The sequence below is a fragment of the Nelumbo lutea genome, chromosome 1 (assembly GCF_056320005.1).
Source record: "Nelumbo lutea isolate HS-2025 chromosome 1, American lotus-T2T, whole genome shotgun sequence".
NCBI classification, from domain to species: domain Eukaryota; kingdom Viridiplantae; phylum Streptophyta; class Magnoliopsida; order Proteales; family Nelumbonaceae; genus Nelumbo; species Nelumbo lutea.
The window spans coordinates 68,668,178-68,680,202 of NC_142684.1; the positions used below are offsets into that span (position 1 = coordinate 68,668,178).

At 38.3% G+C, this 12,025-nt stretch overlaps 2 pseudogenes across 3 annotated transcripts; one reads left to right on the forward strand and one right to left on the reverse strand.

The window, feature by feature from the left end:
- Nucleotides 1-976: 976 nt before the first annotated feature.
- LOC148875115 (protein translation factor SUI1 homolog pseudogene) lies at nucleotides 977-1,315 on the reverse strand (annotated as a pseudogene).
- Nucleotides 1,316-3,739: 2,424 nt separating this feature from the next.
- Nucleotides 3,740-11,661, forward strand: LOC148875116 (scarecrow-like protein 21 pseudogene; annotated as a pseudogene). Of its 3 annotated transcripts, XR_016105349.1 has the most exons (3): nucleotides 3,740-3,874; nucleotides 6,897-6,968; nucleotides 9,472-11,661. The product of XR_016105349.1 is annotated as a scarecrow-like protein 21 pseudogene, transcript variant X1 (transcript). The 3 variants fall into 3 exon arrangements; XR_016105351.1 differs by lacking the exon at nucleotides 6,897-6,968 and having other exon boundaries at nucleotides 3,756-3,874; XR_016105350.1 differs by lacking the exon at nucleotides 3,740-3,874 and having other exon boundaries at nucleotides 4,005-6,968.
- Nucleotides 11,662-12,025: the final 364 nt, after the last annotated feature.

Consider the following 12,025-nt stretch of genomic DNA (forward strand, 5'->3'; position numbering starts at 1 on the left):
AAAACTTCCCCTGAAGTTTCTGACAATCATAAAAATCTCCCTTATAGTTTTACTTTAGCAAAAACCTCCCCTAGATTGTTAAAGAATTTGATAAAACCCCCCCTTCCATCAATGTCTAAGACGGAAAGCACTAAATGGAAGAATCATTTTTTCTAAATACCTAATTTACCCTTTTGCAAATTAGTTGCACCTATTTTTAGTTTTTTTACTGAAATAATACCCTTGCTGATGTATTATACTCTTTCCTCTCCCGTTGACCTCTTTACCCCTGAACTCACCGTCCGAAGAATAGGAACACAACATTCATTTCACCAATCCAAACCCATTATTCAGCTCTCCTTTCTTCTCCTCCCTCCTCACCGTCCCTACACAACACACCGAATTGTCATCGGAACCTTTCTGTGGGGGTGGTTCGGTGTTGTATTCCAATGCATGAAATTAATCTAGCTCTCTCTTTTAAACCATGAGAACTTGAAATTAATCCATCTATATTCCAACTAAATAGAACGTGAAATCTAATGAATCTTTGATTGAGATTTGAGGGACCATATACTGCTATACTGGAAAAGCGGAGGTTGCAGCCTGCAGGTTAACCAGCAGCTGTCCTGCAAACTGCAATGAAGATTGAAGAATGATCATAACTCATAACATAACATGACCTCTCTCTTTCTCTCTCTTCGTTTGACATTTGAATCTGACCAACGGTCATCACCAAATCTGAGTGTAAACTTGATGGCCTGTCTTCTTCTTTAGATGGCACTTGGTTGGGAATGGCGACCACCGTGGCTCCAACGGTGGTGTTATATTCGTGGTGAAGATTCAGGCTATGTGGAGGCGGTTGGGTGCTGTGTAGGGACAATGATGAGAGAGGAGAAAAAAAGAGAGAGATAAATAATGGGATCCCTCCTCTTCGGACAGTGGAGTTCTCTACTGACATGCATAAAGTATGGTAATGTAGGGACTAGTCCGTTGCTGCTCAAAAACCATGAATCTTGATATGTTCCTTCTTTACAATTCCGGCTTGAACGAGGAATGTCAACACATTTTTCTATTGATCACATTGAAGTTGAATAAATTGGCCTAGCTTTGGGTCCTGGACAATAGTACCATTTCAGCAAAATTCCTTCTTCAGATCCTTGAGTATTTTGAAGTAATTGAATTCCTCCCTCAAACCTTGCACTGTTAGGATTTTCCAACCATTTATCTGCTATATATGCACATGCACATACTCCTTTTCCCCAACACCCGAGTCCTCAGCATTTGCCTCTGCAAAGGGATGGAAGGCTGTAGGAATCTGGATGTCGTGTTCAGACATGAACCTTGGACGTTGAAAGTGGAGGACTACAAATGGAGTTTCAAAGGTATGGCCAGTTGAAGAAGAAAGAGATATGAGAGAGAAAAAGGGGATAACATGTTGATAGGGGTAAAATAGGTATTTAGAAAAAATGATTAATCGATTTAACGTTTTTTGTTTTGGTCATCGACAAAAGGGAGGTTTTCATCAAATTCTTTAAAAATTTAGGGGAGGTTTTTTCTAAAGTAAAACTATAAGAGAGGTTTGTATGATTGTCAGAAACTTTAAGGGAGGTTTTTGTATTTTACCGTATATAGATGGATATGATTAATGTTTACTTATGTTCTTAAACTAGGTCTGGGGTGAGTATCTCATAATGGGTCCTGGTCTCATGGTGAGATGTGTGGTGTTAGATGGTCGAGGATTGGAACGTGATTTGTTGGCATAAAATCTCAACTCAAGTTCTGGCTATGCAGTGAGAATTGCACATGTAACAGTGGATGGATGCCATTAGAAGGACCCAGTTAATTTTTTTGATTCACTAACTGAATTTAAGGTGGCCGCCCCTCCACCTTAAATTTTGGGTACTACTGAAAAGAATCCTCCTTAAAGTGGCCTCCACCCTGTTGTTGCTATCTGAACCAGGATTAATACCCAAATGCTGCCGAAAGTTTGTGAGAAATGCTTCTAGTGCAACTGCAGTAGTATTCCTTGAAATTTTCAATTGCTGTATTAATTATTCTCCCTTTCTGAGTGTAGGAGGTGAAGAAAGTTTTATTAGGAGTCAGGAACCTTTGTTGCCTTGCTTCTGATCTGTGGGCCCTTGAAATTCTCCTTTAAACCATTAATCCGTGTTGATAAGGAATGTGGGCCATAAGATGCTCTTTCTTTAGAGCAGATAAAGAGTAATCAAGATTCCCCTTTTCCTTAATTAATTCCTAGAAGATAAAAGGAGAAAAGATAAAGTTAGTTGTCCCATTAGTGCTTCAGATTCAGCCCTAAAATTAAAATTTTGGTTGTAATTCACCGGCTTGGACTTTGGAGTGATGTTGGCATTTGTCCATTTCTATTGTTATGAAAACGCCCTCATCCCCTTCTCATTTCAAGCAAAAGTGGGGTTATGGCGGTTAATTGAATTCTCTTTCATATCTCCATATAGAAAAGACAGAGGCAAAGAGACAAAAGGGCCCCTTCATTGAGTTAGATGTCACATATTACAAACTTCATTCATCAGATTTCAGATCAGTAACGCCAAGAGGTCTTTAATTATTCAGCTTCAACTATCACTCCTGTACTGTTTGATCGATCTAAAGTCTCCTTTTTCCTGTTGGTTGCTGCCTTTGCTGGTTCATTTGATCTTAAAAAAGATTAATAATTCTAATATCAAGTACATTTTTTGGGTTTCTTCATCATTTGCAGTCAAATAAAATGAACCCAGATGGGGATTTGATTTCTGTCATTGTATAAAAAGCTGGAATTCATCCTCAGTAATAAATGTATCTCAGTGCTCATTGAATTGCATGTAGTGATAGGGAATTAGCTTCCTTCCTTCTTCCTCTGCTTCTGCTAGTCTGCTACTATCCTTCTTTACTTCACGTGGTGGTGAACTGGTGATATAAATAAGGAGGGCTAAAAAGCTTGTGGATTGGGTTGGGTTGGGTTGGGCCGTATATTAAGTGTTAAACTTTGAAGGGTGTTTTCGTAAATATAAATAAAATAAAAATGCAGATTTTAGACGGAACCTAAAAGGTGACGAAGGAACGAAGAAAGAAGTTGATGAAGTGGTGGAAGGCGCTAATTTCCACGTCGTGATAATAAAAAAGCAGAAAGGTGACGGTGCTTCGCGGAGACGTGTGGGTCAATGTCCCATCTTGACGCCGTTATATCTATTTCCTTATCAAATTACCAAAGTTCCGGTCGGGTTCCTCCCTACGCCCGTACGCCCACGGTTTCGTACGTAGGCTAGCTGCCCCTGGTTAGCGGATTTTTTTCCCTACAGTTGCGGGACCGTGTTTGAGAGCTGAATTCTGTCCAGTGTACTTGTGAGTTGTGACAGTTAAGTGAGTTAACATGGCATTCAATCCTACTAAGGCCGGTGAAGGCAGCTTCAATCACCATTTAAAATAGCCAGGTGGCAATTTTCTATTATTCAGCAACGTGCTCGCTTGATTGAGTTGAATAATTCTGTTGTTATTGGCGTAGGAAGCAGGAATTCATGATGCGGCAAACTTGGCGGCTGGCCTCCTATACCGATTTATTTAATGTCATGTTCACCATTGCTATGGAAACCGTAGGGGATTATGGAGCCTTAAATAAGGGTAACCCTAACCCCTGTGAGTAAGAACCAACGTGTTGCGGTGTTGGTGCCTTTGAACTCTGAAATTTTGACCGAAAGCGTAGTTTTGTTCTTGTTATAGGCAGATAGATTCTTTATTAATCACGGGTAGGCACGTAGTTTTGGATAGAATTCAGGGGCATTTGTTAATCAGGACTTGTTATAAAAAACTTATACCGGCTTCCGTTATACTGTCTTACGATCGCTGCTAAATATACCCAAACCTAAGAGAGTCCTCCCATACGGTATGTCAACCACCAAATGATTTGATACTGAAATTGATACATTCATTTCTTATTATCTTGTTTGTCTGTCTGCTTCTTGTTGCTTAGAGGGAATTTTAACTTTTTTTCCCCTGTTTTTTTTCCTCTTCCTAGTGAAGGTGTTTGTTTTGAGCTGAAATACAGGGTTTGCTGTGATGGTTTCGGTTTTAATTGCAGTTGTTTTGGATGAGATTGAGGATTTTGATTTCTAATTTCTGAGAGAACATATGATTTTCGAATATGGGTTGGCAAGCGATTTATGAAAAATGGAACTATGCTTCTGAAATGAAAATCCCTTCCTTTTGTTTTCCTTTTTCAAAATTAGTTTTTTCTCTCATCGTTTATGAACATTTGGCAGCTACGCTGGTCACTTCAGTTTGAGTCTTCGGTTTGATATGCATCTCAGAGTACAATTTTGAAGTCTTCCTTTTCTTTTTTTTACTAGTTCTCGAATTTTCAGAAGTCTGAATTTTTGCTTAATTGTTGAATTTTATGAAGTTCAATATTGGGGTTGCAGTGGTTTATTTCCATTTTATGTGGAATGCTGCTTTTGTGAGTTTTTTGCAGTTACATGTTAATTCCAAATTGGAAGTTTTCTTTTCTTTTTATTTTTCTTTCGAAATTCTATTTTCACCAGGAACTTAAAACTTGTTTTCTTCCCCTGTTCTGAAATGGCTTTGATCGACCAATGACCTAGGGCACCTGTGCTTGTAATTTTCTTTTTTTGCTCTTAATAAATGCCCTGCTTACTCGTTCTCGAATTTTCAGAAGTCTGAATTTTTGCTTAATTGTTGAATTTTATGAAGTTCAATATTGGGGTTGCAGTGGTTTATTTCCATTTTATGTGGAATGCTGCTTTTGTGAGTTTTTTGCAGTTACATGTTAATTCCAAATTGGAAGTTTTCTTTTCTTTTTATTTTTCTTTCGAAATTCTATTTTCACCAGGAACTTAAAACTTGTTTTCTTCCCCTGTTCTGAAATGGCTTTGATCGACCAATGACCTAGGGCACCTGTGCTTGTAATTTTCTTTTTTTGCTCTTAATAAATGCCCTGCTTACTCGTTCTCGAATTTTCAGAAGTCTGAATTTTTGCTTAATTGTTGAATTTTATGAAGTTCAATATTGGGGTTGCAGTGGTTTATTTCCATTTTATGTGGAATGCTGCTTTTGTGAGTTTTTTGCAGTTACATGTTAATTCCAAATTGGAAGTTTTCTTTTCTTTTTATTTTTCTTTCGAAATTCTATTTTCACCAGGAACTTAAAACTTGTTTTCTTCCCCTGTTCTGAAATGGCTTTGATCGACCAATGACCTAGGGCACCTGTGCTTGTAATTTTCTTTTTTTGCTCTTAATAAATGCCCTGCTTACTCGTTCTCGAATTTTCAGAAGTCTGAATTTTTGCTTAATTGTTGAATTTTATGAAGTTCAATATTGGGGTTGCAGTGGTTTATTTCCATTTTATGTGGAATGCTGCTTTTGTGAGTTTTTTGCAGTTACATGTTAATTCCAAATTGGAAGTTTTCTTTTCTTTTTATTTTTCTTTCGAAATTCTATTTTCACCAGGAACTTAAAACTTGTTTTCTTCCCCTGTTCTGAAATGGCTTTGATCGACCAATGACCTAGGGCACCTGTGCTTGTAATTTTCTTTTTTTGCTCTTAATAAATGCCCTGCTTACTCGTTCTCGAATTTTCAGAAGTCTGAATTTTTGCTTAATTGTTGAATTTTATGAAGTTCAATATTGGGGTTGCAGTGGTTTATTTCCATTTTATGTGGAATGCTGCTTTTGTGAGTTTTTTGCAGTTACATGTTAATTCCAAATTGGAAGTTTTCTTTTCTTTTTATTTTTCTTTCGAAATTCTATTTTCACCAGGAACTTAAAACTTGTTTTCTTCCCCTGTTCTGAAATGGCTTTGATCGACCAATGACCTAGGGCACCTGTGCTTGTAATTTTCTTTTTTTGCTCTTAATAAATGCCCTGCTTACTCGTTCTCGAATTTTCAGAAGTCTGAATTTTTGCTTAATTGTTGAATTTTATGAAGTTCAATATTGGGGTTGCAGTGGTTTATTTCCATTTTATGTGGAATGCTGCTTTTGTGAGTTTTTTGCAGTTACATGTTAATTCCAAATTGGAAGTTTTCTTTTCTTTTTATTTTTCTTTCGAAATTCTATTTTCACCAGGAACTTAAAACTTGTTTTCTTCCCCTGTTCTGAAATGGCTTTGATCGACCAATGACCTAGGACACCTGTGCTTGTAATTTTCTTTTTTTGCTCTTAATAAATGCCCTGCTTACTCGTCCCCCCCCCCCACCCCTCCCAAAAAAAAAAGACTTTATCTGCTTATTTTGAAACTTGAAAGTGACATCTTGTTTTCGCCTCTATTTATGGATGAGGGGGTTGGGGGAGGGGAGGGAAATTTATATTCTTCTTTCTTCTTTTTTGGAGTTTCAGTGGTCTTTGGATTGTTCCCCCTTTTCATTGTTATACTTATTCCATGTAAAAGCTGAGAGTATGGATAGTGCCAAATTATCAGGTGTAAAATCCCAATTTTGGTGAGGAAATAAGTTTTGGGCTTTTGTTTTGGCATCCTGTTAGGGTTTTCTATAGGGCTTTTCCTTCTAACCGATATATTCATCAGTCATCAGAGGGCAGAAAGTTGGTTATTGTACTTGCTTTAAACATGTCATACATGCAGGTGCTTTAGAATTTATATGATGGGTCTCATTTCAATGTTGTTCTGTCATAGAAAGACCTTATTAGATGATTGTCCTTCCAAGTTCCAACCCGTTAACTTTTTTTGGAGGTTCAGTATATCTTTTTAACAGTGAAATAGAACTCACTGACAGTATATCTAGGACCCAGTATCAGTTGGTGTAGTTGGTACTTTTGGCTTGTGGGATGTCCTGCTGATACGCACAGAATGTTGTACCTGACCTCTCTGTGTGTGTCACCCCAACATCCTCTGGATTTTTTACTACAAATAAACCAAATTCTTCTGTTGACAACAGGAAGGAAAAGAAATGATAGTGAGAACTCCTAATGACATAGCTGTACATTGTCCCTTGGTTGCCTACTATCTGGTAATACTAGTGCTCTTTTCTTTTCTGCAATTAAAATCTTTATTTTCCAAGTTTCTATATAGTATGCTGAAATTAATTATTGATTTCAAGAATCTATTAGAGATATTTTTACCGGATGTGTAATTTTCCAAGTTTCCCTCAAATAGCTGTAAAAACATCTAGGGTTCCTACATCCAAGATTTCGAAAGGATGAAGGTGTTGCTGAGGCATTACGGCCCAAAGAGGTGGAGCATAAGCTTCAAAAAACAAGAGTCATCAAACCTTATAAATGACAAAAAAAAAATAATAGTAAAACATTATACAAGGTAAAAGCATTTAAAAACAAGAGTCTTAACATAAGCTATATGTTGTAGCATTCAACAAGTAGCAATTTGTCAACTAACAACCATGAACCTTCCACATTAGAGTTCCAAAATCCAGATTTCCAAATTGTTCAAATGACCAATCCTAAATGTTCTAAGCTCCAAGTAATTTTTGTCCATTATCATATTTGTGGTCACTAATAGGATCATTTTCTGAACCATCCATTCAGAATGGGCAAATTTGTCAATAAAATCAAAGAAATTAATTAAAAGGAAAAAGGATGAAAATAGGGCAAATCATCAATTGCTTGTAGATGGCAATATTAAAAAAAAAAAAAAACTAGTTAGATTTCTGCTCACCCAAGGGTTTAGGAATGTCAGGAAAAAAAATGAATCAATTTGATTAAGAACAAGGAAAAACCATCACCCCGCTGACTCAACCCTATAAACCATGAAAAAGAATTCTGAGACCCAAAGAATTCGACATCTTTTCTATTATTTGGTCTATAATTACCAAAACTACCCTGTCTATGCAAGTTAAAGTTTTAAAAATATTAAAAACGAAATTAAAAAAATTACGTCAAAGAACATCTCGGTCTCTAAGTTTTGAGATTTAAACATTTAATTGCCTCAAGCGTTGAGGAATGAGGCATACACCTCATCTAATGGAGTGCTAAGCTTCAATCCTATACTTTGAGAATTAAGCCTTGAGGCATCTTCATTGTGCCTCACAGCCCTCACCACCAGGCATAGCATGCCTCTTATCTCAAGGCTTGTCTTTTAAAACCATGCCTGCATCTTCTATTTAGGCAAATTTAGTCTGAACCTCTTGTAAGAACAAGTTTTCTCTTAATAACTATGGGGCACTTTTCTTTTAGTTGATAAGATCTTTATATATAATAAGAAAATGAATAGGCATTTACTACATTTTCTGTAAGTTGCTTGTGCCTTTTCATGTATGTATGGCATGCCTAAAATGAATTGAAGAGTTATTTCAAACATCTTTTCACCTGAATAAGCCCTTGAAAATGATCCTTTTATTCTTTCAAAGCTTTCACGAATTCCTTAAGGGTATTATTTGTCTAGGTTAACCCAAAATCAACTGATCAACTTGACTTGTAGGCCAGGTGCCATCATTTTTTCAATCTCTAATTGGCCTTGAACTAGGAATTCCTGCCCCTTTACAATTTTCACTGTTATATAGTAGTAATTTCTTTGCTCAGTAGTTCTAAAGTTCTCCAAGTCTGGAACTAGGGGCCATTTGATAACAGATGAAGTGGCTGAACTGAATGACTTATTGTTTTGTCTTTTTGTGAATAAGTTACTAAGGAATCTCTGAGCTCCTTAATGGCTGAAGATGAAGTTGGGTTGATAACTATATCCTGAAATGTTTAGTGTTTAATTATTTTTATCCACTAAAAGACAAAGCAATAATTCATTCAGTTTAGCCACTTACAGGTGTTAGCAAGCAGCCCCATTAATTTGGTTCCAACTTATATGACATTGTAATTGTTATCCAAGCCTAACTTCAACCGATCAAGATAACCTGACCAAAACTGGACAGGTTTAAGTAAATTTCAGGTTAGGCACATTGCAATCAAAGTTTTGGTTCTCTTTCTGTTTGCACTATGGGTATATGCAAATCATATATTTCTGTATAGGACATAATATCATACACCTTCAATATGTAACATATACATATTGAGGAAACCATGCAAAGTGCACCAGGAAATATCACTATCACCTAGAGAATGCTTTGACAACCATGTTTTCAGCTGTTATTATGGGCTCCTAGCTTATCTCTACCTGCATGATCTCATATGCCTTCAATTCAACGAAAGCAAGTTACATGAACATTAACAGGGGGAATGCCAACAATCTTGTTGCACCAACTAGATCTCATAAGTACTTGTTCTCAATGTATCCAGATTGCCCCATATTTTTCAAGAAACCACAATTACATCAAAGATTCATCTGTGGTGCTCTGGACCACCATAATGTCTGATTCTTAAAGTATGGTTCGGTGTCTCAGACAACCTGTCTGGTGAATCCCTTATATATGGATAAACTAATTATTATGGACTGGCTAATTATTATTGGGATATCTATGGTGTTTTGTATTCTGGCTCTGCGTGTGCATAGTTCTCCTTAATCATTTTCACCATCAGATGTGATATGACCCTGTTTAATCTTTCCTGCAGGCTATGTTGAGCTGTTAGCTTTCCATTTTCAAGAGGCATAAATGGTATGGGAATAGGAGAATTATTTCTGGATCTGCTAATTCAGTGTGATTGTGGCTTGGTACTGTACTGCTGTACTGGCTGTTTACAAAAAGAAAAGTTCCATGCTGAATGCACAAATACCAAATAGCACCAGTAAGACATGACCTTTTAACAGATGAGTTCTCAGCTAAAGTCTGAGAACATTTCTTCACAAAAGAAGTATCAATATTACTCTGGGTTTCCTGTGGCTGGGTTAAGTCAATTAGTAGGCTATTCTTCAATGCAAACTTCTCAGAAATACAGACATTCAGTTGGGTCCCACAGCTCATATTATCAGCCTGTTCAGGAGGTTGGGTCCTATTGTTTGCCTCAGAATTTCCAAAATATGGATCACCAATGCTCCAAAGTAAGCAGCCAAGAGTCCAACTTTCCCATTCAAACTTCTCATGAACAGTACTGTACCCTGGAGTCATCTTCGGCAACTGGCAGTTACACCGTTTATAGTTCCCCGTCTACTCTCAGTTTCTCACCTAACGGGAGTCCCATATCACAGCAGGATTCTCATTCCTACCCAGCAGATCCACATCATTCTCATTCCCCCGACTGTACTCATGGATCGCCAGTAAGTGGGTCATGCATAACAGATGAGGTCAATGATCTAAGACACAAACTGAGAGAACTGGAAATTGCAATGTTGGGGCCAGAATCAGATATTGTTGACAGTTTCCATGAAAACCTTGGTGGTGGAGATGACCAAGCCCCGTTAGAGATAGAGAAATGGAGAGAAATAACGGAGATGATCTCTAGAGGAGACTTGAGAAATTTGCTCATTGCATGTGCACAAGCTATAGCAGATGACGATTTATCAACAGCAGATTGGTTGATGGCTGTGTCAAGGCAAATGGTGTCAGTCTCAGGGGAACCAATCCAACGCTTGGGTGCCTACATGCTGGAAGGTCTGGTTGCAAGGTTGGCATCTTCAGGGAGTTCAATCTACAAGGCCCTGAGGTGCAAAGAGCCTGCAAGTGCTGAGCTCCTCTCATACATGCACATTCTGTATGAGGTTTGCCCATACTTCAAGTTCGGATACATGTCTGCTAACGGTGCCATTGCAGAAGCTTTGAAGGATGAAAGAAAAATCCACATCATTGACTTCCAGATCGCACAGGGCAGTCAGTGGGTCACTCTTATCCAGGCTCTTGCGGCTCGTCCTGGTGGACCCCCACAAATCCGCATCACAGGAATTGATGACTCCACCTCAGCCTATGCTAGGGGAGGAGGACTTCATATTGTAGGGCAGAGGCTATCGAGGCTTGCAGAGTCGTGCCATGTGCCCTTTGAGTTCCATGCAGCAGCAATGTGTGGAAGTGAAGTGGAGATTGAAAACCTCTGTATTCGACCTGGGGCCGGGGAGGCTCTGGCTGTGAATTTTGCATTCATGCTCCATCATATGCCAGACGAGAGTGTGAGCACTCAGAACCACCGGGACAGGCTTTTGAGATTAGTAAAGAGCTTGTCACCTAAGGTGGTGACACTGGTAGAGCAGGAGTGTAATACCAACACTGCACCATTTGTTCCACGATTTATAGAGACACTGAACTATTATACGGCCATGTTTGAGTCAATTGACATGGCATTACCAAGAGATGACAAGCAACGAATCAATGTGGAGCAGCACTGCCTAGCGCGAGATGTGGTCAACCTTATAGCATGTGAGGGTGCTGAGAGGGTGGAACGTCATGAGCTTCTTGGGAAGTGGAGGTCTCGATTCACAGTGGCTGGGTTTACTCCATACCCATTGAGCTCGTTGGTAAATGCCACCATCAAAACTCTTCTGGAGAATTACTCTACAAACTATAAGCTGGAAGAGAAAGATAGCGCACTCCATCTTGGCTGGATGGACCGGTCTCTGGTTACCACATGCGCATGGAAGTGAATAATTCATATCACTTAGTGCCACGGAAGTAAATGGTTATTAGCACTTAGCACACTGATCATCGACTCCGACTCCTCTTTTGCTGTCTATTATTAGCTGTAGTTCATCACTCTAGTAAAATATGTAATGTAATCTTCTTGCCTTCCCCCTTCGAAGAGAAAAACACAAGTGCTTTGACTTGTTCTTGGTTTTCCAACTTAAATATTTGGAACTACTAAGTTCTGTCATTAAAATTTTGATGCTGTAGTTACTAGTTGGCCTTTGTCCAAATGAGTATATTATGGAAGGTGTCAGCTCTTTGAGCCTGTCTTTTCTTGCTAGGCAAATGGGTCTATGCAATAGCCTGATGAATGTTGATTTTGTACCAAAGCTAATTCATATTTATTACTATTATCATTATTACTGTTTTTTTTACATCGTAAATATCATATAATACACATTACAAGGGGATTAAGGGGGTGGGGACAGGGAAGGTGCACGTGAGGTCCACTGACCTTACCAGAGTTTGCAGTTAGCCAAGTGATCATGAATATCTTCTTATTGTTCAGCAAGTTTGGACTGTTATCCGGTGTCTCATTTTTTTCTTTTCTGAGTGAT